At 36.1% G+C, this 26,510-nt stretch overlaps 1 long non-coding RNA gene and 1 pseudogene across 3 annotated transcripts in view; both read left to right on the plus strand.

Moving 5' to 3' along the window:
* LOC123289813 (uncharacterized) overlaps positions 1–26,510 on the plus strand; it is a 329,460-nt gene that overhangs the window by 153,662 nt on the left and 149,288 nt on the right. For all 3 annotated transcript variants that reach the window (XR_011505928.1, XR_011505929.1, XR_011505930.1), the window contains one exon: positions 18,527–18,617. This is a non-coding gene — a long non-coding RNA (uncharacterized lncRNA). The remainder of the gene's footprint in view (positions 1–18,526; positions 18,618–26,510) is intronic.
* Positions 76–2,077, plus strand: LOC106829611 (importin subunit alpha-1 pseudogene; annotated as a pseudogene).

Consider the following 26,510-nt stretch of genomic DNA (forward strand, 5'->3'; position numbering starts at 1 on the left):
TGCAGACGTACATTTTGCCTATAATTTTAATAATTTAAGGATACCCAGAAGATCACTGACATGGAACGAAAATTTTAAAAAAATCCCTGAGCCACACCGTCTTCGGGCTGGGCCGCGGTGGACGTTTTGAGGGCATCCAACCCGCAGCATGTGCGTGCTGCGCCGACTCCTGTGGAATCCTGAGCCGGCTGGGTAGCTTTCTCTCTTTGTCTCATAACCATGTCCTCCAACGAGAATGCTAATTCCCCGGCTGCCCGCCTTAACAGATTCAAGAACAAGGGGAAAGACAGCACAGAAATGAGGCGGCGCCGAATAGAAGTGAATGTGGAGCTGAGGAAAGCTAAGAAAGATGACCAGATGCTGAAAAGGAGAAATGTAAGCTCCTTTCCTGATGATGCTACTTCTCTGCTACAGGAAAACCGCAACAACCAGGGCACTGTAAATTGGTCTGTTGAGGATATTGTCAAAGGCATAAATAGCAACAATTTGGAAAGCCAGCTCCAAGCTACTTAAGCTGCTAGGAAACTGCTTTCTAGAGAAAAACAGCCCCCCATAGACAACATAATCCGGGCTGGTTTGATTCCAAAATTTGTGTCCTTCTTGGGCAGAACTGATTGTAGTCCCATTCAGTTTGAGTCTGCTTGGGCCCTCACTAACATCGCTTCCAGGACATCAGAACAGACCAAGGCTGTGGTAGAGGGAGGTGCTATCCCAGCATTCATTTCTCTGTTGGCATCTCCCCGCGCCCACATCAGTGAACAAGCCGTATGGGCTCTAGGAAACATTGCAGGTGATGGTTCGGTTTTCCGAGACTTGGTGATAAAATATGGTGCAGTTGACCCGCTGTTGGCTCTTCTTGCAGTTCCCGATATGTCATCTATGGCATGTGGTTACTTATGTAATCTTACCTGGACACTTTCAAACCTTTGTCGCAACAAGAATCCTGCACCCCCATTAGATGCTGTTGAGCAAATTCTTCCCACTTTAGTTGGTCTCCTGCATCATGATGATCCAGAAGTATTAGCAGATACCTGTTGGGCCATTTCCTACCTTACCTATGGTCCAAATGAACGGATTGAAATGGTCGTGAAAACAGGAGTTGTACCCCAACTTGTAAAGCTTCTAGGATCTACTGAATTGCCAATTGTGACTCCTGCACTAAGAGCCATAGGAAATATTGTCACTGGGACAGACGAACAGACTCAGGTTGTAATAGATGCGGGAGCACTTGCCATCTTTCCCAGTCTGCTAACGAACCCCAAAACTAACATTCAGAAGGAAGCTACGTGGACAATGTCAAACATCACAGCTGGCTGCCAGGACCAGATACAGCAAGTTGTGAATCATGGATTAGTCCCATTCCTTGTTGGTGTTCTCTCTAAGGCAGACTTTAAGACACAAAAGGAAGCTGTATGGGCTGTGACCAACTATACAAGTGGTGGAACAGTTGAACAGATTGTATACCTTGTTCATTGTGGCATAATAGAACCGTTGATGAACCTCTTAACTGCAAAAGACACCAAAATTATTCTGGTTATTCTGGATGCCATTTCAAATATCTTTCAGGCTGCTGAGAAACTAGGTGAAACTGAGAAACTTAGTATAATGATTGAAGAATGTGGAGGTTTGGACAAAATTGAAGCTCTACAAAACTATGAAAATGAGTCTATGTACAAAGCTTCATTAAACTTGATTGAGAAGTATTTCTCTGTAGAGGAAGAGGAAGATCAAAATGTTGTGCCAGAAACTACCTCTGAAGGCTATACATTCCAAGATCAGGATGGCCCTCCGGGGACCTTTAACTTTTAGACTGTACAGCTGAGGCAGAAAGTTGTTTGTTGTGTGCTATGTTTGGTATAAGTTTGTCTTAACTGTTTCTCTACTAAGAACTCTTTTTAAGTGTGGTTTGTTATTGTAGCACTTTTTACAACGAAACTATACTTGAACAGTTCCAAACTGTGTACATACTGTATGAAGCTTCTCCTCTCAATGGGTTTCTTATTTCTATGTGGAATTTCATATCTTTCAGTGTCCTGTAAATAAAGCTTAAATTCCACCCTTTTCAAAAAAAAAAAAAAATCCCTGAGCTAAATTGTAACATCTTTTCCGATCGGAGGCTCATAGTTCTTCTTTGTCAAGTTCTAATGTAAATTTATTAATCATAACTCACAATTTCAGTCAGATATGCCAGATCCAGGAGTGACCTAAGTCTATTCCATGTACAGAAATCTTTAAATAGTGACTTTATCTATAATCAGAATCCCATCATAGAGCTAATAGTGCTGGAATTCTTCTTTCAGGACCCAAGAATAATGGCAGCATTTGAAAGAATAAGTCATTCGTTGGTTATAGAAAGCATATAGACTGGCTTCCATGAATGAAAATATCAACATTAGAAGTACTTGGTAGAATCTATACTTGTTGAGAATTACTGAAAGCTCAAGTATTTCTTCATGTATTAGACATTTTTAAAGAAATCAGTATATAATGATCATACTCAGTTTATAAAAAAAGGTCAACAATTAGAATCCAATATAATAATCTTTAAACCACTGTGATGTTATCAGCTGCTTTGAACATGATAGTGTTTAGAATGATGTAGAATATTTCCCTCATTATGATAGTCAAAAATTGTATTTCTGGTATGTGTTTCCACTTATATACAAGAATATCAGTTTCATTTTTTCCCTAATCGTATCTCCTAGGTTATATTAGTATTGAGTGTTGCAGTACAAAGGTGAATAATAAATTCCAGAGGAAGATGTTTTCCTTTTAAGAAAAGGCATATGTGCATGCACACAACCAAAAGTCTAACAAGATTAGACAGTGATGAATTATCCTTCCATATTGTCTCATCCCTTGCTCATAGTCTTCATCAGCCTACATTTCTTCCGCTCATTCCTTGATGGAGAATATTAATTTTCTCAGTCTAACCTAAGAGTTAGAAAACACCTTCAAATTTTCCCATTACAAGTGAATTATTGGCCTTCTCTCTAGAACTTCTGGAGCCCTAAATATAAAATTATTAAAATGTTATTAAAGTTTTCTGCATCATACATTTTTATAAATGGCTTTCAAAATTTGAACATTTAAATATAATATAATTATTACAATGATTATAAACATATTGGTGACATTCTTCACTAGCAGCTAAGTAGCCAATATTGTCTAGAGACAATATATCAAAGAATGATGTCGGAGAAAGTATGCAGAGAAGTTTTGTTCCACATGCAAAAATATCAGCTGTAGCATTCAAAACCATCTTCATGCCATTCATCCAAGAATGTATCAAGAAGACCAGCTAACATATATTTAGATTAATCTAGAAAGTTACCAAAGCAAGGATTACTAAAGCAGGGAACAGATAGAAATAATAACAAAGAAAGATTACAATTTAGAAAAACATTATTAATTAAATGTCTTTTTTATATGTATGTGCCCCTAAAATATGTTGAATTAGGGTGCAAAGCCCTGCTTCATATTGTGGGGACCTGGATTTGGCCACCCCAAGATATGCCTCTTGGCATGAGGATTATTTGAGGCTGATTGCTTTTGATAAACTGGGACAGGGAAGGAGGCTCTGAGGGGTGGAACTTGCTTGCCCTTTGTTAGGAGACATTTGCATTTGTAAGGAAATCTCTATCTGTAAAGGTGCCTCCCTCTCTGTACCAGGAAGAAAGGGGAGATGACCTTGTCTCTAGAAACTCTTAATCAATGCTGAAGGCAAGGACTTAAATCTGCATTTGTTTATCGTGCTTGTCTGGTAACCTCCTGTAACTGACTTCCCTCCCCCTCCCAACGTTGTCATTTCTTTAAGGATTAAGCATCTTTCCTTAGGCTAGGAACTGATTGCTGCGCTCACCTGTGACCACCCAGCTGTGGTCTTGCCTCCTCCTATGCCCACTGAGATAGCAGACCCACTATCTGCTGTGTCCATCAAGCGCTGTGCTGACAGGGCAATCTTGTGGCTATTGTGGGAGGGACATTTCAATCATATGTGAAATATCCTGTTTGGGGGGATATAACCACTCTGTGCACCCCACTTCTTCGGTGCCCTTTCTTCCTTTGGGAAGAAAGGCCCTGGGCCATGGTCCTCATTAAGCTTTGTTTAATTTTCTCTTGCTATTCTGTCTCATGTGAATTTAGTTTGTTCTCTGGCCAGACGAACCCACATTAGGTAGAGGAAAAGTCTTCCTCCCCTACAATATTAAACACTGTTTTTAGAAATATTTTCATGCATTAATCAGAAAGGAAAAAGAAATGAGTTGTAGGCTTGGGAGTAAAAATTTTCAACAAACAAGCACTACTTGTTGGTTGTGTTGTTGTTTTAGTTTTTTGACAGTCATGAAATTCATGTAGAAAGATCCTCAGTTCATATTCACTTTCAGTATTGTCCCATGAACAATTTTCGATGCTTTATTTTATCTCTCCTCTTTCTACTATACTTAATTCAATTTTTATACCCTACTCCTCCTGACTGTACATAGGCAATCAATTAGAAATAGTATTCCTTTCATGCCTATTTTACATTAAAGGTTCTGGCTGTAAAGTTTTTTTTTTTTACCTAAAATGATGCTTTTGCAAACTATTCATGTTTTATGTAGGTAGATTTTTTACCGAAACCAAAGTGGTTCTGCCTCCTGGCGAGTTAAATCAGACTCTCCACCAGAAGTAGTTGTCTTGCAAAGAAAAGTATATTTGCAGCAAATAGGAGTCCATGTGCAATCATTTCCAAAGTCATAGTGCCCTGGAATAAAAGGAAGCATGGACCTTTTATTTCAGATGGGGAACGAATATTCAAAAGGGAGATGTGGGTATTTGTTTGTGCTGGCTCAATTGGAAACATGCTTCCACATTCATTGCAGATTATACTATTAAGGCCTAAATTCTTCCTGGAGAGGAGATTTTAGCATTAAAGATAAGGCAAAGGTCATAGGCATAGCTCTTGTGGTGAGTCTTGGTCTGGTTCAGGATCGTTGGTGATTGTACCTCCTTATCATAACAAAAGGGAAAAAAAAAAACAATTTGGAAAAACAGCTAAATGCTTCCAAACCCATCCTTGAGTTCCTTGGGGCAGATAGTCAGTGATAGATTCATTTCTTTTTACCACTGCTGAGTAATCAATCATCACATTCGTCATACTTCAGTCAAGAATTCCAAGAAGCTTGACATAAGACACTAGGTATCTGCTAAGAGAAGAATTCTGAACTGAAGAAGCAGAGTTTCAGATGAAACTTTTTGTGCAAGTCATTTATTGAGGGAATGCTCCTAGGAGAATCTTGTAAGGGAGTGAGGAAAGCAGGTAAAGAAGTGGTTACAGGATTCATCCAGCCTCAGCCTGATCCCAAGGAAGCTCTTGAATGTGAATTACAATTCAGAGATTGCCCTGCCCTAAGGCAAAGAATCTGGGTTATTTAGCCCCACATCAGTCAATCAGTAGACTAATGGATGGCACTTGAGACAGAACTAGGGGAAGGAGAATGGGAAAGCTGGGTGTGGAAACCTCCCAGGCACCTTCTGAGTTGGAAACTTCTGTCTACCAAGGTACATCCTCTGGAGAAAAGTGCAGGTGTCAGCTTTTAGTGACCAAAACCTGTGGTAGCTGTGGGATGAGTACATAAACCTGTAAAGGGGAGATGGTCAGGGCATCAATAGCATCTGCTGCAATTACGTTGCTTATATCTCTTTATTATCAAAACAATAATAGGATGGATATTCTTGTTGGTGTTCCCTTTTGCACTGTTGCAAGCATTTTCCTGAATTATATGCCTAGGAGTGGAATTGCAACACTGCCTTTTTTTTTTTTTTTTTTGCAACACGATTTCACTGAAATCTGCTAAAGAACATATTAACTGTTAAATCATTTACACTACTGCCAGCAGTGCCTGAGGATTTCTATATTATCCTACATCTTTGCCTGCACATCGTTTTTTAATTTTCTAATTTTGAAAAATATGATGGCGTTAAATTATATTCCAGTATGGTTTTAGTTTTTCAAATAACTACTGAGCTTAAGTGACACTACATGTAGATATTGGGTTACCTTTGTATTAATTATGTATTCACAATTTGACTATTTTTTTCCAAAATTTGTGGGAATTCTTTGTAGAAATTCTAGATATTGAAGGCAAGATAGGAAGTTTCTAATTCTTGTGTCTCCACTCAAATATTCAGATGGCCATCAGTCAGCATAAAACATGTAAGCAACAGAATATTGTCACCATTGTTGATTTCCTTTAACTTCCTTTAGATGGGGTTTATATTACTATTTTTCAAAGTAGAAACTGTCTCTTATCCCAAATTGAACTTGGTTGTATCTTTTCATTTCAAAGGACTATATCCATTTGGTTGATAGAAATAAAAAAAGAGTAATGACCCATTTTTCTTTGGCAGCAGTAGCAGCTTGCATTAATATAGAGAACTTCAATCAGTCTAGAAATGACAAGCCTTGGTCAGACAATATACAAGGCTTTGTAAGTGTATGGATCAAGCATTTAAAATATATTTGTTGATAATGTGGCAAAATTCAATTCTTTTAAGAATTACCTGAGGGATAACTCATTTTTACATCCATGTTACGTGGAGGCATGGTATTCGAGGATTTCTTAAAAAATATAGCAAAAGAGCAAAATGGCTTCTTTACAAATCTTTCACTAATTATTGACATGTAAGATACGTTAGAATATAAATTTATATAGCACAGTATTTTTATTCCATTTTACATTAGAGTGAACTAGGGCTTAATAAGGTAAAATCAGGCTTATAGGATCAAAGCTGGCATTCAAATCTAAATGTATCCGGGTGAAAGACTGTCCTAACCACTCTCCTGCCCTACCATTCCTCTTCTTTCAGAGGACTGAGATGGATGGATCCAGGCTGACTGGAAGCATGGTTCAAGAGAGTGATTTGAGGAAAAGAAATCCATTTCATCACTCTATCCCCTTTGGGATTCAGACTACTGATTCTTTGTAACTTGAGCAAAGATTCTTTGCCCAGGCAGTCTAAGAAGGGACTTTTTGTTTTAACTTTTAAGGTACCACATTTCCTTGTCACAAATTCTCTGCCAGAGCACAGAAAAACTATGACAATTTTCAGTTTTTCCCATGACACTTGTATAACTTTGAACCAAAATCTGAAAAAGAAAGTATATAAAAGAAAATATTGATCTATCTTATTTATTGGTTCATAGTCTTTAAAAATAATTCAGCAGAAATTTTGAGAGACTAATCTACTATGATGTAATAGAATGTAAGAATGGGCCAATATAAAGAAATCTGTTATAAATTTCATCTCATCTCTATGGCTATTTCAAAAACTATTTCCAAAATTGTAAAAAAAGTAAAAATGGGGGCCAGCCCCATGGCCTAGTGGTTAAGTTTGGGGCTTTCTGCTTTGGTGGCCTGGGTTTGGTTCCCAGGCACTGACCTATACCACTCGTCAGTGGTCCTGCTGTGGCAGTGACCCACATACAAAATAGAGGAAGATTGACAACAGATGTCAGCTCAGGGCGAATCTTCCTCAAACAAAAAAAAAAAAAGGAAGATTGGCAGCAGATGTTAGCTTTGGGCAAATCTTCCTCAGCAAAAACAAAAAAAAGTGAAAATGGAACAAAAGTTCACAGTAAACTAAAAAAAACTGTTACATGAAAAGTAACATAAATGTAAAATAATAATAAAGATATTACTTATTTTTGAAAACTAAAAAGCATCCCCATTAAACTCCACAATAAAAATGGAATCCCTTACCACTACTATTTTAAATTTTATGAATTTTGAAACAATAAAATAGAAGATCTGGAAATACTGATATAAGTTTAACCACAAAAATTAATAGTACACAAGAGAAATTTCAATCAGATCCATATTAATATCCTTTAAAGAAAGGACAGATTATTCTATAAATGGAACAGCAATGATTGTTTGTTTTAAATGATAAAATTTTCCTTCTCAATTTATACAAAATGTATTTTAGACAGATTTAATACTGAAACAGAAGAGAATCATAAAATAATTAGAACACAGCTGAATGATTCTTATCTTTAAATGGGGAAACCATCTCTATTCATAAAAAGAAGGAAGAAAGCAGTAGCGGTTGATAAAAAATAAAAATTACAATTTCTGTATATCAAATGATGCTATAAACAAAATTACAATGCAAGTGGCAGCCTTGTCTCCAGCTGTCAAAGAGCTCCTATTGACTTGAGTGTTCTGACCAATAAACCAGGCCTGAGAGGCAACCACAAAACAACAACATGGGTGAAGGGGCCAGACTTATGCTGAGACGGTTCTTTTTGACCCCACTTAACAATGGCAGTTGCTCTTGAAATGCAACAGTGACCACACCCACAGCCAGTGAGTATCTTCTGCTACCCAACAGCCAAAATTCTTGGAATAAAAAAGTCAATGGCAGATGTCTACTTTGCTAATTAGAGAATCAGATCAATAAACAGCTCTAATTCCCTAATCCATCTTTCAAATCCCCATTGAAATGGCTGTGCCTAGAAGTGCAATGTGGAAAACAAACTTTATTTCTTTATCAAATATACTGAATTCTACTCTCTACTTTTAATGGTAAAAATTGGAACCAAAATGCATTAATAATCCCTAAACTGATGACTTTCAAAAGGACCAGAAGGATTTGACTTGATACTAGGAACAAATGTTAAATCTGCTGAAATCAAGTGTAAAAACAAAGTGAAGTAGACATCCAAAATTGTCAAATCTAAATACATTAAATGTGGCTTTGGGCATATGAAGACCCAAAACATTATCTTGGAAATAAAAATTTTAAAACTCGCCTTTATCTACCAAAAAAAGGAAAGGGCTATGGAATGAAGACAATTTCCACTCTGGTTCATTAAATCTAAAAGGCCATAAATAATTAGATGATATCAAAATTTCTGTATTTCTTTACTAGATATATATTTGGAAAGGAAGCACTAGATTTTAATGTACATCTTATAGAATTGCTTCAGCATTATTGATTTAATGCTGATATATCTAGACAAATTTTTTCTCTTTTTTTTTTTTTGAGGAAGATTACCCCTGAGCTAACTACTGCCAGTCCTCCGCTTTTTGCTGAGGAAGCCTGGCCCTGAGCTAACATCTGTGCCCATCTTCCTCTACTTTGTATGTGGGATTCCTACCACAGTATGGTGTGCCAAGCGGTGCTATGTCCGCACCTGGGATCTGAAGTGGCGAACACTGGGCCACCGAGAAGCAGAACGAGTGAACTTAACTGCTGCGCTGATACCGACCCTGATATCAGTTTCCCCACATTAAACCTAGCATATATGGGGTTAAAACCAAAACACTCATTCCCTGCTTACTTTCTGGCTTCCTGGCTCCAGAATCCACTATCCTCCATGGAGACAGACATCGCCAAGGACAAGCACCTGGATCATCTCCTCCCTGCAAAGAGATACAGGCTGTTGGGAAACTGCTGACCAGCAAGGTCACGGGCTCCCTCCTCTCCACAAGTGCCTCAAGGCCAAAGACAGACTGCTGGGAAAGCTCCGACATGCAAGGCCATATGCTCCCCATCACCTACCTAAAACCCCAAATAAAAACCCTTCCTTTTAGCTATTCGGAGAGTTTGGGATTTCAGCGTTAGCTGCCCTCTCTCCTTGTTCAGCACTGTGCAAAAATAAAATTCCTACTTTCTTCCACCACACCCGGTGTCAGAGATTGGCTTGCTGTGCAACGGGTGAGCGAACTCACTTCAGGTTCCGTAACAGCGCCACTGGGCCTGCCCCTAGACAAATTTTAATATCTAAAGCTTCTCTCCTCTTCTGGGAGCTGTATTTCTCTGGGGTTTTGAATTAGACATTTCATTTGACATGCTATATACTAATTGGCACGTGCTAGAGCAGTGATTGATTGGAATCTTCAACAAATTCAAGTATGATTAATAAATCTGCCTTAAACACGATACAGTCAAAAGGTAGACAATTCCCATCTAACAAAAACATGTCAGATTCTTTGAGCTACCATGTTTAATCTAATGCTAAGAATTAATCTAACTCCAAATGCTGCTTTTTATTTCTCTAAATGTAGAAGAATTGTAGCAATTTAAAGATGGTCCATTTTGAAGATATATTTGAATCTTTTTGAAAGGAGCCAGCATCTGGAGGAGTCAAAAATGAGGCAAATTGAGTATTTGGAAAATGAAGACTGGAAGCTCACCAGTATTATTAAGTTCAAAAACTCTTTTATACTCCTATAAATTTTATACAACTTTACAAATTAGAATGTCCACAATTGGAAGACATTCTATTAGTCAATATTTTCAGATATTTAAAACTGACTATGTAGGCTAAAATCAGGTGGATTCTGAAAAATAAAACATTACATATTCTTCTATGCACAGGAAACTTTTAAGAACTAAATTCCAAGTGAAGACATTGGTTCACAGATTCCCAAGTTCATGTTTATATGGTCCAGTCTTTGATTTGTCCAGAGTAGTTTTAAATTCCTAAAGAAACTAGATATTTTCCATCCATACATCCAACCCAGAAACAAGTCAATCATATGAATTTCAAGTTACTGTCTATACTGAACATTCCTTTATGCTTCATATTATGTGCACTTTGTCTGTTTTGGATTATACCTTGTTTTTGTCTGCTTATACCATGATTCTTTGAAATTTTCACAATTTAGAATTTATTTGCATTAATGACAAAATCCCTAAAAAAGGACAGTTGAAAAATGAAAATGACATAGTAGGATAGATTTGCAACATGTTTGACAGATAAATATTTGCAATATTAAACATATTTGTGGGAATTGAAATAAGAACAATTTGAATACCTGAATTAGGAGACAGGCCAAGTTCACAGATGGGAAATTAAAAAATAAATACTAATGTCAAAAAAGAATTTTAAGAAATTATTCCATTTTACTACACAACAAAGAAATTCAAATGAGAACTATGAAATACAAGTTTTTTTATCCATCATGTTGGAAAAGTTTTAGACTCAATAATTATACCAGTATGTGCAAGAGTGCTGTAAAATTGGCATTTCCACATACTGTTGGCGAGAGTGTGAAAAGGCATAGTGTTTTATTGAGGAAAATTCAGGTATATACATAAAAAATTTTTAAGGTTGGTCTTATCTTTTCATCCAAATATTTTACTCCTAAGAAATAAAAATAGGGCTATATGATACATTTTTGAAAAACGTGTTTATTAAAGATGTCCTCTTAATAAAAGGAAACTTTGGAAATGTAGCAGGGAATAAAATAAGAGTACTTCTACCATTTTTCAGTGAACAGAGTGAAAATTATTTTTTTTAAGAAGTTGCTGTTGATATTCCAATTTCAATTTAAAATTATACCTGCAGAGTACTTCATTGTGGATGTTACATATTTCATTCCCTATGGAGGGTCAAGTTATGCTTTTAACCCTTAATTATTTAAAATAATGCTGCAATGAATATCTTTGTGTAAAGGCCATTTTGTATTCTTGCAATTTGGTAAAAGTTTCTGAAAATGACATTGTTGGATCAGAGGGCAAATAAACTCCTTATTTTTATGCATTGAACAGTCCTCTCCTTATGAATTGTACCATTTTGAGTCCCCTGCAGACAAATATAATTCCTGTTTCCCTGCAGCTTTGCCAAAAAAGGTTTTCAAACTTTTAAATGTTCCTAAATGTGACGAATTTTTCTTTTATTTTTTCTTTCTTTTTTATTTTTTTGCTTACTATGGGCAATGATGGGCATTTTTAAAATATGATTTTAAAAGACTTTTGCATTTATCATTCTGTGACTTATTTGTTCTTACATTTTGCCCATATTTTAATGAAATTGTTGATTTTTGATTTTATAATTTCTATGACCTCTGTATTATAGGGATATCTCATTTTGTCTCTGAGATAAGTTACAAATATTTTTCTCATTTTGTCACTTGCCTTGCCAAAGTTTTCTTTTCTTATTCTTTCTCATTTCTCTGGTTCTACCACCAGACAATTCTTTATTTCTTCTAAGTTATGAGTCATAGGAGGATTTTTCTCTAATTCTAGGTTAAAAGGAATTTACCTATTAGTTTCTTCCAGTACATTTCTGGTTTTACTTTTTTCCTTTGAATTAAAACTCCATTTTGAATTTATGCTGATTTTTGATATGAGGCTTAATTTTAACTATTTCCATGAAAATATAAAGTTGTTACAATATTATTTGTATAAAAGTCTATCTTTACTGGTTTGAAAGGTCATCTTTACCATATTCTAAATTTCCTTCTTTTTGGGGTTTATTTTTGCCTGTTTTTATTCTGCTTCATGCTATATATCTACATTCCAAAACATAACATTCTCTTAGTTAGAGGTAGAATTAATCTGTTCTCATTGCTCCTTTTTAAGGATTTCTTGACTTTTCTTGCTACTACTTTTTCATATAAACTTCGTCAACTTAATCAGTTTCAGGAAGAACTCTTAAAAAACCTAACGGTATATTTGTCGGTGTTAGATGAAATCTATAAATAATCATCTTTATGATGCTGAGTCTTCATACATAAGAAAATAATATTCTTTTTCATTTGTTCAATTCTTCTTTTGTGACTTTTAGAAGTAGGTGATAGTTTCCCTTATATAGATATTATATATATACTTCTTAAGTTTATGCCTAGATTTATTTTCCTGTTACAACTAGAGTTTTCTAGCATTCGTTTAATTGGCTATCTGTCTATTTGAAGATTATTGATTACCAATATAAGATATTTTTAAGTATATTTCTACTGTGAAAGAAGAATAGCACCTAGTTGTGGTATTATACTATAGTTTTGCAAGATGTTACTATCGGGGGATACTAGGTAAGGGTACAGGTATTTATTTCTTACAATTGCATGTGAATCTATAATGATTTCAAAATAAAAATAGTTTTTAAAAAGGGATATTTATATTGGACTTTAATTTGTCATATACTTATTATCAGGACTAATTTAGATACTGCATGTTTAAGTAATTTTCAATATCCAAAATATTATAGAGATATAAGATACAATTATTATTACATATTTTTCTCTAACAGCCTAAAATTTATGGAGCATTGAGTCTACAATTTAGAGAAAGACCATTATCTCACTCAGGCCGTTCCAAAGTTTTTCTCTCAGATATTTGTCAGGCACATATGCAATGAATGGAGCAGGAATATCTCCTGGTACAGTTTCAGTATTTCCTAAGATAAGACCATAATGATTTGGAAAATTAAACATTTATGCAAAAACATTAAAACCATAAGTATTTTGTAGTGGCAATAACATTTATAAGCAAGATGCAAGTCCTAGAATCTGTGAAAAAAGTATTAAGAAACAAAACATAAAAATTACTGCAAAGCAAAAATACTATGAAATGGTAACATAAAATACAAAATAGAGAGGGAATTTCAGTATAGGTGGTAGACTTAATATAACCAGAGTTTGAACAAATCACAAAGAGCAAAAGATCAACAGCTAAATGGAAAATATAAAAAAAGACATGATTTGTATCAAAATGAGGGTGAGATATTGCTTTTCTTCTACCACATTGTTAAAGTACAATGTTTGATGACACAGTATTCCGAGGGTGTAGACAAACTGTTCACTCCCATTGTTGTAAATGTACATTGGTCTGACAAGTTTGGAGAGCAATTTGGTAATATCTACCAAAATGTACAATCATGATACACTTTGATCTAGCAATTTTAATTCTAGTTTTTTTATCATATAAAATAAACTTATAAATGTTCTTGAAAATATATTAAATTTTCTTCATTGCTGGATTGTAATATTAAAAGACTGAAAAAATATTAAATACTTTGCAATAGGGAATTGGTTATATTCACAGAAAGAAATACTATGCAGTTACTAAAAATTGAGATAAATCTCTACACCAAAATGAAAAAAATTGCTAAATGCATCCTTGAGTGAAGAAAGCATGTTGCCAAATAATGTATGACACATAAAATTGGTATTTGTATTTTACAGATGTGCATGTACCTGTACATATACACAATATAAGAAACTGTTAGATTGCTTAGATGTGGGAGGAAGACTTGAGGGTATGGGATGGGATGAAAACATTTTTTGGTATACATTTTTAATAATTGAATTTTTCTTATGTATTTTATTTTTCTAAAATATAATGAAATATTAAAATAGGAAGCCTTGTGATATCAGTTTTGACAAAAGCTCCACGAAAAGGAGGCCAAATTCTCTCATACAGACAGTCCCCAACCTATGACGGTTAGACTTACGATTTTTCAACTATACAGTGGTGTGAAAGTGAAGTGCATTCAGTAGAAACTGTACTTCAAATTTTGAATTTTGTTTTTTTCCCCAGGTTGGTGATATGTGGTATGATATTCGGTGAACAACTGATGCACCTACAACCATTCTCTACACATACACCCATTCTGTTTTTCACTTTCAGTACAGTATTGCGTAAATTACTTGACACATTCAACACTTTATTATAAAATAGGCTTTGTGTTAGATGATTTTGCCTAACTCTAGGCTAATGTAAGTGTTCTGAGCTCAGAACACATGCTCAGAACAGCTAGGAAAAGCTAGGTAAAGTTCAGCTAGGCAAAGCTATGATGTTTGGTAGGTTAGGTGTATTAAATGCATTTTTGACAAGATATTTTCTTTCTTTCTTTCTTTCTTTTTGTTTTGGAGGAAGATTAGCTCTGAGCTAACTACTGCCAATCTTCCTCTTTTTGCTGAGGAAGACTGGCACTGAGCTAACATCCATGCCCATCTTCCTCTACTTTATATGTGGGACGCCTACCACAGCATGGCTTTTGCCAAGCGGTGCCATGTCTGCACCTGGGATCTGAACCGGTGAACCCCAGGCTGCTGAGAAGCGGAACGTGCAAACTTAACCTCTGCACCACTGGGCCAGCCCCCTTGACAAGAAATTTTCAACTCACAATCGGTTTATTGGGACATAACCCCATCATAAGTTGAGGAAGATCTGTATTCCAAAATAAAGTGCTAGACTACATAAAGAAGACTTGCAGCAGAGATAACTAAGAACTGGTTTTATAATCCATATCTAGAGAGGGGTTTTATGTCAGAAAAAGGATTTCTTTTTTCTTTCTTTCTTTTTTTTGCTGAAGAAAATTTGCCCTGACCTAACATTCACTGCCAATCTTCCTCTTTTTGTATGAGAGCCACTGTCACAGCATGGCCACTGACAGAAGATTGGTGTAGGTCTGAGCTCGGGAACTGAGCCCAGGCCGCTGAAGTGGAGCAAACCAAACTTAACCACTAGGACACCAGGGCTGACGCAAGGATTTCTTCAAAGACAATTTTAAATGTGTAGGTGGGGTGGGAGAATCTTTCTTGCAACTTCAAGTCACTTGAGGAGGGTTTCTATGGGACTTCTTAGAGAGCTTGCTCTCTTCAGTTTGGAGGATACAATGAGATCATGTCTGATTCACTTAAGGAACTGAAAGGCCAGATGCTGCATCTGGAGCCACGCGCTCCAATGGCAAAACAAGACATAGCTCTGTTTGCTCTCAGAATTTGATGGACATTTAAATGGTGAGACCTCAGCAAAAAGAATGTGAATGGAGTTGTGTCAAATGCCCAATAGATGAGGGAAGAAATATGAGTGACTCCCTTTTGATGATGAATTACCACGTCCACTTAGGCAGAAGGAGACAACTGTGAAACAAAGGAGACCATGCATCTGGGGTCTTAGAATTGGAACTTGGGGAACACAGGTTCCAGCAGCAGCCAGAAATGTGACCCCCTGAGGAGTAAAAGTCAGGAGTTTTTATTAGCAAAAAGGAGAGCCCAGGACAATTACCTCAGTTGTTTGTTTAAGATTTATGATTGGGGGTAAATTTATGTTAGGGTTCACCGGCTTACTCAAGGACATATTATTGCTACCAGAAAAAGTATACTTTTGTGCAGTACTCAGAAAGTCATTTCTCAGCAGATAACTCCCTTTTGGCAAGTTATCAAGGTCAGCACAGTTTCATATTTCTAACAAGATGGAGGGAGACCAGCGTACAAAGTAGACTCACTGCTGACAACTCGTTTCACATCCAAGATCAAAAGAACTTCTGGTGCATGTTTCCCGGTGTTGAGGTCTTCAAAATTACAGTGAAGGCCCAACACTTGATAGAACATCAGCTCTAAACACTTGATGAGTGTTGATAGATACATACAGTCATGTGACCACCATTCTACTGAACACACAGAAACTTTCAGTCATCCCCAAAGTTCCTTCACTGCCCTTTCCTAATCAATCCGTCCCACACTCTGGCCCTGAGCGACCAAAGATCTGGTTTCTATTTAACCACAGATTGTTTCTGCCTGTTCTAAAACTTCATATAATAGAGGCCAGCTAGACTCTTACCCAAAAGAAATCATAAAATATGTAGCAAGTCATTGTCTCAAAGACTGGAGGGTTGCATGGGGAAGATGAAAGGTACAGGACAAAGATTCTATTAGTCTAGGCTGTGTTAGAGAATGAACAGTAAGCATAAGTTTATCCTTTACACATGGTGACTTCCCAGGAATATTGAGCCAAACTAGTGGGCATAAAATATGTTTTAACATTTTAGTTAAGTAAATGGTTCTTTTGCCTACTTGCTAGTCATAGTAGATTGAAAATATCCATTTTTTGGACTTCACTTTTTCCCGAAGTTTACCTCCCATTGCACTCATATAAAAATAACACATTTGCACCGGGCATAATCTAATTAGCTGATTAATTTCAACAAAGGTTTAGAATACAGTACACTATAAAAAGAGATATAAACAACAAGATTCTAAATTTGTTGATCTATTCGAGATGTGAGTCCTTTGTCAGATAAAAGCTTTGCAAGTATTTTCTCCAAATCTGTAGCTTGTCTTTTCATCTCTTAATTGGGTCTTTCACAGAAAAAAAGTTTTTAAATTTGATGAAGTCCAATTTTGGACTTTTTTTTATTTTATGGATGATTTCTTTGATGTCTTGTCTAGGAACTGTTCACCAAGCCTAGATCCAGAAGATGTTCTCCTGTTATCTTCTAGAAGTTTTATAGTTTTATATTACATATTTGAATCTATGATGGTTTTTTTGGGCACATTTCTTTTTTCCTTTTTGGTCTATGGATATCTAATTGCTCCAGCACCTTTAGATGAGAAGACTACTATTTTTTCATTAAATTGCTTTTGGATCTCTGTCAAAAATCAGCTGGCCATACTGAGTTGGCACTATTTTTGGGTTGTCCCTTCTGTTTCACTGATTTATGTGGCCATCCCTCTGCAATACCATGGTCTTGATTATTGAAGCTACATAATAAGCCTTTATTGAAGCTACATAATAAGCCTTGAGATCAGGTGAAATCATCTTTCTAATTTATCCTTTTTTTTTTTTTTTAAGATTTTATTTTTTCCTTTTTCTCCCCAAAGCCCCCCGGTACATAGTTGTATATTCTTCGTTGTGGGTCCTTCTAGTTGTGGCATATGGGACACTGCCTCAGCGTGGTTTGATGAGCAGTGCCATGTCCACGCCCAGGATTCCAACCAACTGAAAACACTGGGCTGCCTGCAGCGGAGCGCGTGAAATTAACCACTCCGCCACGGGGTCAGCCCCTAATTTATCCCTGTTTTTAAAATTATTTTGATATTCTAGTTCCCTTAAATTTCACTATGAATTTTAGTATGGTCTTTATATCTACAAAAAATCTCGATGGAATTTCTGATAGGAATTACAACTGTATATAAACGTGAGGAGAATTGATTTTTTACTATGTTGAGTTTCAATCCATTTAAATAGCATGTCTCTCAATTTATTTAGATACTATTTCATTAGTATTTTATAATTTTCAATATGCAAGTCCTGTGACTGTTTTGTTAAACTTACACAAAAGTATTTCATGTTTTTTGAGTTACTGTAAGTGATGTTCTGTCTTTTGTTTGCTTGTTTTCTAAAGCATGGATGCCACGTTCTTCTTCGGCTGCCTCAGGCTGGGAAGGGAGGAGGGATGTCAGGAGGGCTAGGAGGGCTCGGTACCGCCTTGGCCCACACAGCTGCGCCATAACTGGCTCCACCTGACCTGGAGCTGCCGGTCAGCCGCTAGGGTCTCAGGATCAGGTGCGAGAAGACCCTTGCTGTGCATGCGCACTGGAGCGCCTGGCGGGCGAGGAGCTGGCGCTCGCACCAGGTCGGCGAGGTGGTGGCCGGGTCTTCAAGCCGGTTTCAGGGAAGTCCCCGGGGAGCCCTTTCTGGGACCTTCGGTGTGCCCACACTCTATAAACCCGTGGGTAAGTCAGTTGGCTCTTAACTCATCTCTTTGCCCCTAGCGACAATGCTATTGTGTTTTTTAATTTCAGTTCCCAAGTATTCATTTCCAGGATCTAGAAGTTCAATAGGTTTTCATATGTTGATCTTGTATACTGTGGCTTTGCTGAATTAACCTATTAGTGCTAGGAATTTGTTTATAGATTCTTTGGAATTTTCTATGTAGACATATCTGCAAATACAGAGGGGTTTATTTCATCTTCTCTAATTCTTATGCTTTTATTTCCTTTTCTTGCTTTGTTGTGCTTTTTAGAACTTCGAGAACTATCTTGAAGAGCAGTGATGACTGTGGGCACCCTTGCCTTTTTCCTGATCTTTGGTGGGAAAATTTCAGCCTTTCATAAGTAAGTGTGATATTTGCCAAAAGTTTTTGCTAGATGTTTTTCATCGACTTGTGAAAGTCCCTCTATATCCCTGTTGTTCTGAAAGTTTTTGTCATGAATGGGGATCATTTTTTTCCAAATGCTCTGTCTGCATCAATTGATGTTTTCATGTAATTTTTCTTCGTTAGCCTGTTGATATAATGGATTTCATTGATTTTCCAATTTTGAACTAGCTTTGTATACTTGAAATAAACTCCACTTGGTCATGATGTATAATTTTTAATATATTACTGAATTATATTTACTAATATTTTGTTAAGAATTTTTACATCTAGGTTCATGAGGTCTGTATTTTTTACATCTAAGTTCATGAGGTCTGTACTTTTCTCTTTATGTGTTATCTTTCTTTGGTTTTGATAATACTGCTTTCATAAAATGAGTAGGAAAGTGTTACCTCTTTTATTTTTGGGAAAGATTGTCTACAATTGATGTCAATTCTTCTTTAAACGTTTGGTAGAATTTGTGAGTGAAACCATGTGGGCCTGGAGATTTCTGTTTTGAGAGTTCTTTTTTTTGTTAAAGGTATGCTTTTTTGTGTGAGGAAGATTGGCCCTGAACTAACATCTGTTGCCAATCTTCATTTTCCTTTTTTTATCCCCTCCCCAAAGCCGCAGTACATAGTTGTATATCCTAGTGCTAAGTCCTTCTAGTTTTTCTGCATGGGATGCTTCCTCAGCATGGCTTGATGAGTGGTGTGTAGGTCAGTGCCCAGGATCTGAACTGGTGAACCCTGGGCTGCTGAGCAGAGCACAAGAATCCAACCACTATGCCAGCAGGCCGGCCCCATGAGAGTTTTAAAATTAAAATTTCAATTTCCTGAATAGTCACAGTGCAATTCAAATTATCTGTTTCAGCTTGGGTGCATTGTGGTAGTTTGTACTGTTCCAGGAATTGGTCCATTACATCTAAGTTGTCAAATGTGAGTAGTAGTTCGCAGTATTACCTTATTATGCTTTTGTTATGTGTAGGGTCTGTAGTGGTATCCTCTGTTTCATAGATTTTCTTTATTCCCTTTTCCTTTTTAATTCCATTGCTTTCTGCTCTTATTGTTATTATTTCCTTCCTTCTGCTTGCTTTGTATTTTTTTTTTTTTTTTACCATTTTGTAAGTGTATAGTTCAGTTGTACATGTCAGAATTTGCTTTCTTTTTTGTTAAGGAAGATTGGCCCTGAGCGACCATCTGTGCCAATCTTCCTCTATTTTTTATGTGGGATGCCACCAGAGCATGGCTTGATAAGTGGTGTGTAGGTCTGGGCCTGGGATCCAGACCCACAAACCCTGGGCCACTGAAGTGGAGTGCATGAACTTAACCACTACACCACTGGGCCAGCTACTTGCTTTGTATTTTTAATTTGCTTTTCCTTTTCTTGTTTATTGAGTGGTTTAGATTTTTGAAATTTTCCTCTTTCCTGATGTAAGCATTTCATGCTATACATTTCCCTCTCAGAATTACTTTATCTGCTTCCAACAAATATTGATATGTTATATTTTCATTTTCATTCAGTTCTGTGTTTGTTTTTTTCTTTATACTTCATCTTTAATCCTTCGATTATTTAGGTGTGTGTTGTTTAGTTTCCAACCCATTGGAGATTTTACTGATTTTGGATTCTAGTTTGGTTCCATTGTGGTCAGAGAACACACTCTATATGATTTTAATTATTTAAAATTTGTTGAGGTTTGTTTTATGGCCCAGTATGTGGTCCATCTTGGTATTTGTTTCTTGGATCCTTGCAAACAATATGTATCCTTGTGCTGTTAGTTTGAGTGTTCTTTATATATGATTAGATCCTGTTGGTGGTGGTATTGTTGAGTTATTCTATATCCTTGCTGGTTTTCTCTCTAGTTGTTCCAATTCTTGGGAAAAGGGTTTTGACATCTCCATATATAACTGGAATTGTTTATTTCTCTTTTTAGTTCTGTCAGTTTTTGCTTCATATATTTTTTAGTACTGTGGTTTGGTGCATACACATTTAGGATTGTTATGTGTGGATTAGCCTTTTTACCATTATGTAATGTCCCTCTCTGTCCCAATAATTTTATTTGTATGGAAATCTACTTTATCTGATAAAAAATATCCGCATTCCTGTTTTATTTGGTGAACATTTGCATGATATAGCTTTTTTCTATCCTTTTATTTTCAGCTGATCTCTATCATTTTATTTGAAGAGAATTTCTTGTAGACATTATAGCAGTGGACTATTTTTAAATCAATTTTCCTAATCTCTGTCTTTTAATTTATGTTTTTATATAGTTTATTTTAATGTAATTTTTGATAGGTTAGGGCTTAAATCTACCCTTATTTTAATTTTCTGTTTGTTCTCTCTGTTATTTATTTTTCTTTTTTTATGTTTTTTTATATCCCTGTGGTATAGTAGAATGTTTAGAATTCCGTTTTGATTTTTTCATTTTGACCTATAATATTTTATGTGTATATCATTATATAGTTTATATATATATATATCTTCCTGGTTGCTCTTGGTATTACATTATATGTACAAAACATATCACAGTCTACTAGGACCAACATTTTAAAAGTTTCAGTGAAGTGTACAAACCTTACCTTCCTTATGTCCTTTTATTCTCCTCCATCTGTAATCTAATTGTCTTAAATCTTTTCTTTACATGCATTAAAATATATATTAAAGAGTATTGTAACTTTTGCTTCAAACCTCAAATGTAATTTAGAAAACTCAAAAGGGGGAGGCATATCTATTTCCCATACTTTGCTTTTTTCCTTATTCTTTCTTCCTTTCTATTGTTCTAAGATTCCTACTTTATTGTTTCCTTTCTGTTTAGAGAATTTCTTTTAGGCATTCTTTTAGGATAGGTCTACTGGTGAAGATTTCTCTTAGGTTTCTTTCACCTGAAAATATCTTGATTTACTGCTTTATTTATTTTTTTGTTTGTTTCTTTGTTTGTAGCCTTTCACCAACCTCTCCTTGTTTTTCTCACCCCCCCCCCCCCCAGCTCCCAAGAGTTGCCATTGTAGTCTCTGTTTTGGCTTTTTAAGATTCCACATGTAAGTGATATCATTACAGTATTTGTCTTTCTCTGTCTGATTTATTGCACTTATTTCACTCATTTAACGTAATGCCCTCAAGGTCTGTACATGTTTGTGCAAATGACAGGATTTCTTTCCTTTTCATGGCTGAATAATATTCTGTTGTATGTCTATATTTACTTTTTAGATGTTTGACTATGATGTGTAATTGCTTATATTTATTTTGAGTTATTCTGTTTGGTGTACTCTTAACTGTTGAATCTGTAGACTTACATCTTTTGCCAAATTTGGGAAATTTTCAGCCATTATTTTTTCAAGTACTTCTTCAGGCCCAGTATTTTTCTCCTACCCTTCTGGGACTGCAATAAAATGAATGTTAGATCTTTTGTTATATTCCTGCATGTTCCTGAGTCTCTGTTCATTTTGCTGTTGTTCAGTCTGTTTCTCATTGTTCAGATGTTCAGATCGGGTAATTTTCATTGTTTCGTCTCAAATTCACTGATTCTTTCATCGGTCTTCTCCATTCTGCTGATGAGCCCATTCACTGAGTTTTAAAAATTTTTGTCATTGTAATTTTGAGTCTAAAGTTTCCCCTTGAATCTTCTATTTTCTGCTAAGACTTTCTATTTTTTTATTTGTTTCAGGAATATTTGTAATTGCTTGTTAAAACATTTTCATGATGACTGCTTTTAATCCTTATCAGACAATTCTCCTGTTGGGGTCATCTTATTATTGCCATCTGTTGGTTGGCTTTTCTCATTGAAATTGAGATCTCCCTCTTTCTTGGCATGATGAGTGATTTTTCTATCAAAACCTGTACATTTGGGGCATTGTCTATGAGACTACGTATTATTTAAATTTTGTGTTTTAGCAGGCCTCCTCTGACATCACTCTGAATTGTAGGAAATGAGGACAGTTTCTCATTACTGCTGGATGTGGTTAGAATCTAGGTTTTCCACCGTCTTCCTTTGACCTCCAGGGTTAGGCAGAGAGGGACTCCTCCTTGTGGCTTGTCAGGTGGTTGGACGAGTTGCTGTGCTAGTTTTCTCTTTCAGCCTCTCTACTAGATCTCTGTTGATATTACTCTGTCTGAGAGGAGGCGGTTACCTTATTATTGCTGAGCAGTCATGGAAATCTTGATTTTCCCTTGGCCTCCTCTAAAACTACTCCTTTGGACAGCAGAAGGAGACCTCCTCACTGACATATGGGGATAAAAGTATAGGCTCCCTATGTGTTCTCCACTGACATCATACTAGGGGTTCATTACTGATCATTTAGGATGAAAGTTCCAGCTCCATACTCTCATACCACCCTGACGGAAATTAGGAGTGAGTCATTATAGTCTGATTAATGTGTATGTTTAGGCTCTCCACCTAGACTTCTTGGGGGACTGGTGGTGGGGCCACAGTTTTTTCTTTGATGCTTGCCTAAAATAGAATGGTGGTTTTAGAAGTCTTCTGTCTTGGTAGCCTGCCCTTTTTCTGCTCCTTTGACTAGAGAGAAAAGCTTTTCTTAGGTTTTTTTTCTTTTTTTGGTCTACACACATTGACATTTCTGGGTTGGTGCCTTCATCAATACCCAACTACTCAGTCTGATATATATGATACAAAGAAAATCCAGAGAAATCAACACTGTCCTCGGGTCCTAAGGACCTAGTTTACCCATTTCTCTCCACCTTTGTCTTGTGACTCTTAGAGAAAAACAAACAAACAAAAAACAAAAGCAATTCAGTTAGGTAATGGCTAAAGGACATGATGAGACGTTTTACTGAAGAGGATATACAGATGGCAAATAAGCATATGAAAGGATGTTCAATATCACTAGCCATTAGGGAAATGCAAATTAAGACCATGAAGAGATATCATTACACATCTATTACATCAACTAAAATAAAACATAATGACAATACCAAATGCTGGCAAGGATGCAGAGAAACTGGATCTCTAATGTATTGCTGGTCAGAATGTAAAGTGGTACAGTCACTGAAAAATAATTTGGCAATTTCTTTTAAAAAAAAACAAAACAACTAAACATACACTTACCAGATTACCCAGCAATCACACTCCTGGACATTTATTCCTGAGGAATTGAAGCACACAAAAACCTGTCCATGAATGCTCATAGCAGTTCTATTTGTAACAGCCAAAGCCTGGAAGCAATCAAAACATCCCTAGATAGGTGAGTGAGTAAACAACCACTGCTACAGCTACACTCTGAAACACTCCTCGGCAATAGAAGGGAATGAACTATCAATACACACGGCAACTTGGACAGATCTCAAGGGTATTATTCTGAGTGAAGAAGTTATTTCAAGAGGTCACATACTGTTTGATTCCATTTATGTAACATTCTATAAATGACAGTTATAGAGATAGAGAGGATACTAGTAGTAGTCAGAATTTAAGAAGGGTCTGTTTAGTTTCCTAGGGCTGCTGTAGCAACGTGCCACAAACTGGGTAGCTTAGAACAACATAAATTTATTCTCACAGTTCTGGAGGCCAGAAGTCTGAAATCAAGGTGTCGGGAGGGTTCCCTCTCGAGGCTCTGAGAAAGGAATTGTTCTGTGCCTCTCCTAGCTTCTGGTGGCTGCCAATAGCCCTTGGCATTCTTTGGCTTGTTGCATAACTCCAATCGCTGCCTCAGTCTTCACATGACCTTCTCTGTGTTTTTGTGTGTCATCTCCTCTTCCAAGGACAACAATCATTGGATTTAGGTTCCACCATAAATATAGGATGATTTTTATCTCAAGATCATTAAGTAATTCTTTCTGAAAAGACTTTATATCCAAATGAGGTCCCATTCTGAGGTTCTGGGTGGAAATACATTTTTGAGGGATCCTATTCAATGCACTACAGATAGTGAGGGGAAGAGGTGAACGTGACTATACAGGGGTAGCATGAGGGAGTCATTTGGGCTAATAGAATGGAGCTGCATTTTGATTGTATTGAGGGTTGCATGAGTCTACACATATGTAAATGGCATAAAACTTTTAAACATTTATTGTACCAATATCAATTTCTGGTTTTGGTATTCTGTTGTAATCATGGAGGACGTAACTATTGGGGAAAAGGGTAAAGGGTGCGTGGGACCTGTGTGTGCTATCTTTGTAACTTCTTGTGAATCTATTATTATTTCAAAATAAAAGTTAAAAATAGGGTCTAGTAATTTTCTTACAGGTGATGACAACTTTTTCCCTAATTATTTGTCAATATTTCTTGCTTTGCTTTGTGTTTAATATAAGACAGAGATGATCTCTGCCTCTTCAGGTAAGAGAAAAAAACATTGATAATTGCTAAAGAGAGTCATGTGTTCAATATTATAGTAGATTGCTTATATTGTCACAGAGTTTATACGTCTGGTCAGAATGCTGTAAGAACGAGTTACAATAATTGTCCTACTGGCTACTCCTGAATTGAATATCAGGCCCAGAATGTTATTTTCTATATAGTGAAGCTAAATTAAAACCCAAATTAACTTTAAAGTGTCATATTGTATCTTATGTAGTCAAAACTCCTTTCTACCCTCGAACTGATTTATGTATATTTAATAGGTTCAGTTGAAAAGAGGATGATAGAACAAGTAAAGATTTTTAAAAGCACAGAAGCTTTTCCCTAAAGGTAAAAGAGAACATGTGCAATGTCTGTATTTGCATAAACCTTTTACAAAATAGATGAAATAGAATATTGTCCAGGGAAAATCGTTAGCACTGGAAATTTACCAAAAAAAAAAAAAAAGAGAGAGCAAGAGAAAGAAAACCCTTAGTGGTAAATGTGTCATTTAAAGTGATTTAAATATACTATTACCAAAAGAATTATTTGAGAATCATTTTTCTTACTAAAAATTTTTGAATTTCTAAAACGTACCAATGGATTTCTCTGCGGTGTGAAGCCACATGATAGTTATATTTAGGTAACTGACTGGCAGGTGTCTGTTCTGTTAGAAGTGAGATTCCTCCTCCTCTGTCCACTTCAAATTTAACCCAAAATATGTTACCAAGGAGAATTCAGACCTGATTAGGATTGACACTTCTTTTTAGAGAAAACCTCCATAGGTAGAATTGAAATGTCATAAGGGAAATAAAACTATAACAGAACAGAACTGCAAAGAAAGGAAAAAAGAATCACAACTCAGGTTATGGATTGTTTTTAAGAATGATCATGCTATTTTCTAATTAGACTTGATTTTTAAATTTTATATTTATGGACAGAAATGAGCCATGAATTCTTATTTTGAACTGTCATTCTTAATCTCAGTAATAGCAGGTTTATAATGAATTTTTAAATGATACTTTTTCCCACTTAGCATCATGGCATAAATAGTAACATCAAGAATAATACCCTACACTTATCTAGTGTCTTCAATGTCTAATCATCAAAAGATATTTTACAGATTAAGTGCCTCACCTTTGTGGTAGAATTCACTAGAAATTTAAAAGCAGTTACAGTACATTACAAACTGATCTCATATGTGAATTGAAGTGTAGAATTTATTTTTCAAAATGACATCAAGTTAAATGGCCAAGATAAAATAATTAAATAAGGGAAAATGTTAAATGTGTTTTATGAATAAATATTGAACCAAATATGAAAACCATTGCAAATAGATAAACCATTTCAAATTTTCAGTATGTGGTTCAGGATTCAAATATGTTTCAGGGCCCTTATTATGCAAACTTATTGTCTGTCTAGCTCAGGCTGCTGTAACAAAATATCATAGATTAATCTGTGGCTTAGGGACCGGCTCCGTGCCTGAGTGGTTAAGTTCACGTGCTCCGCTGCGGCGGCCCGGGGTTTGGATCCTGGGCGTGGACATGGCACCGTTCGTCAGGCCACGTTGAGGCAGCGTCCCACATC

Source organism: Equus asinus, chromosome 9 (assembly GCF_041296235.1).
Source record: "Equus asinus isolate D_3611 breed Donkey chromosome 9, EquAss-T2T_v2, whole genome shotgun sequence".
In the NCBI taxonomy this organism is placed as follows: Eukaryota; Metazoa; Chordata; class Mammalia; order Perissodactyla; family Equidae; genus Equus; species Equus asinus.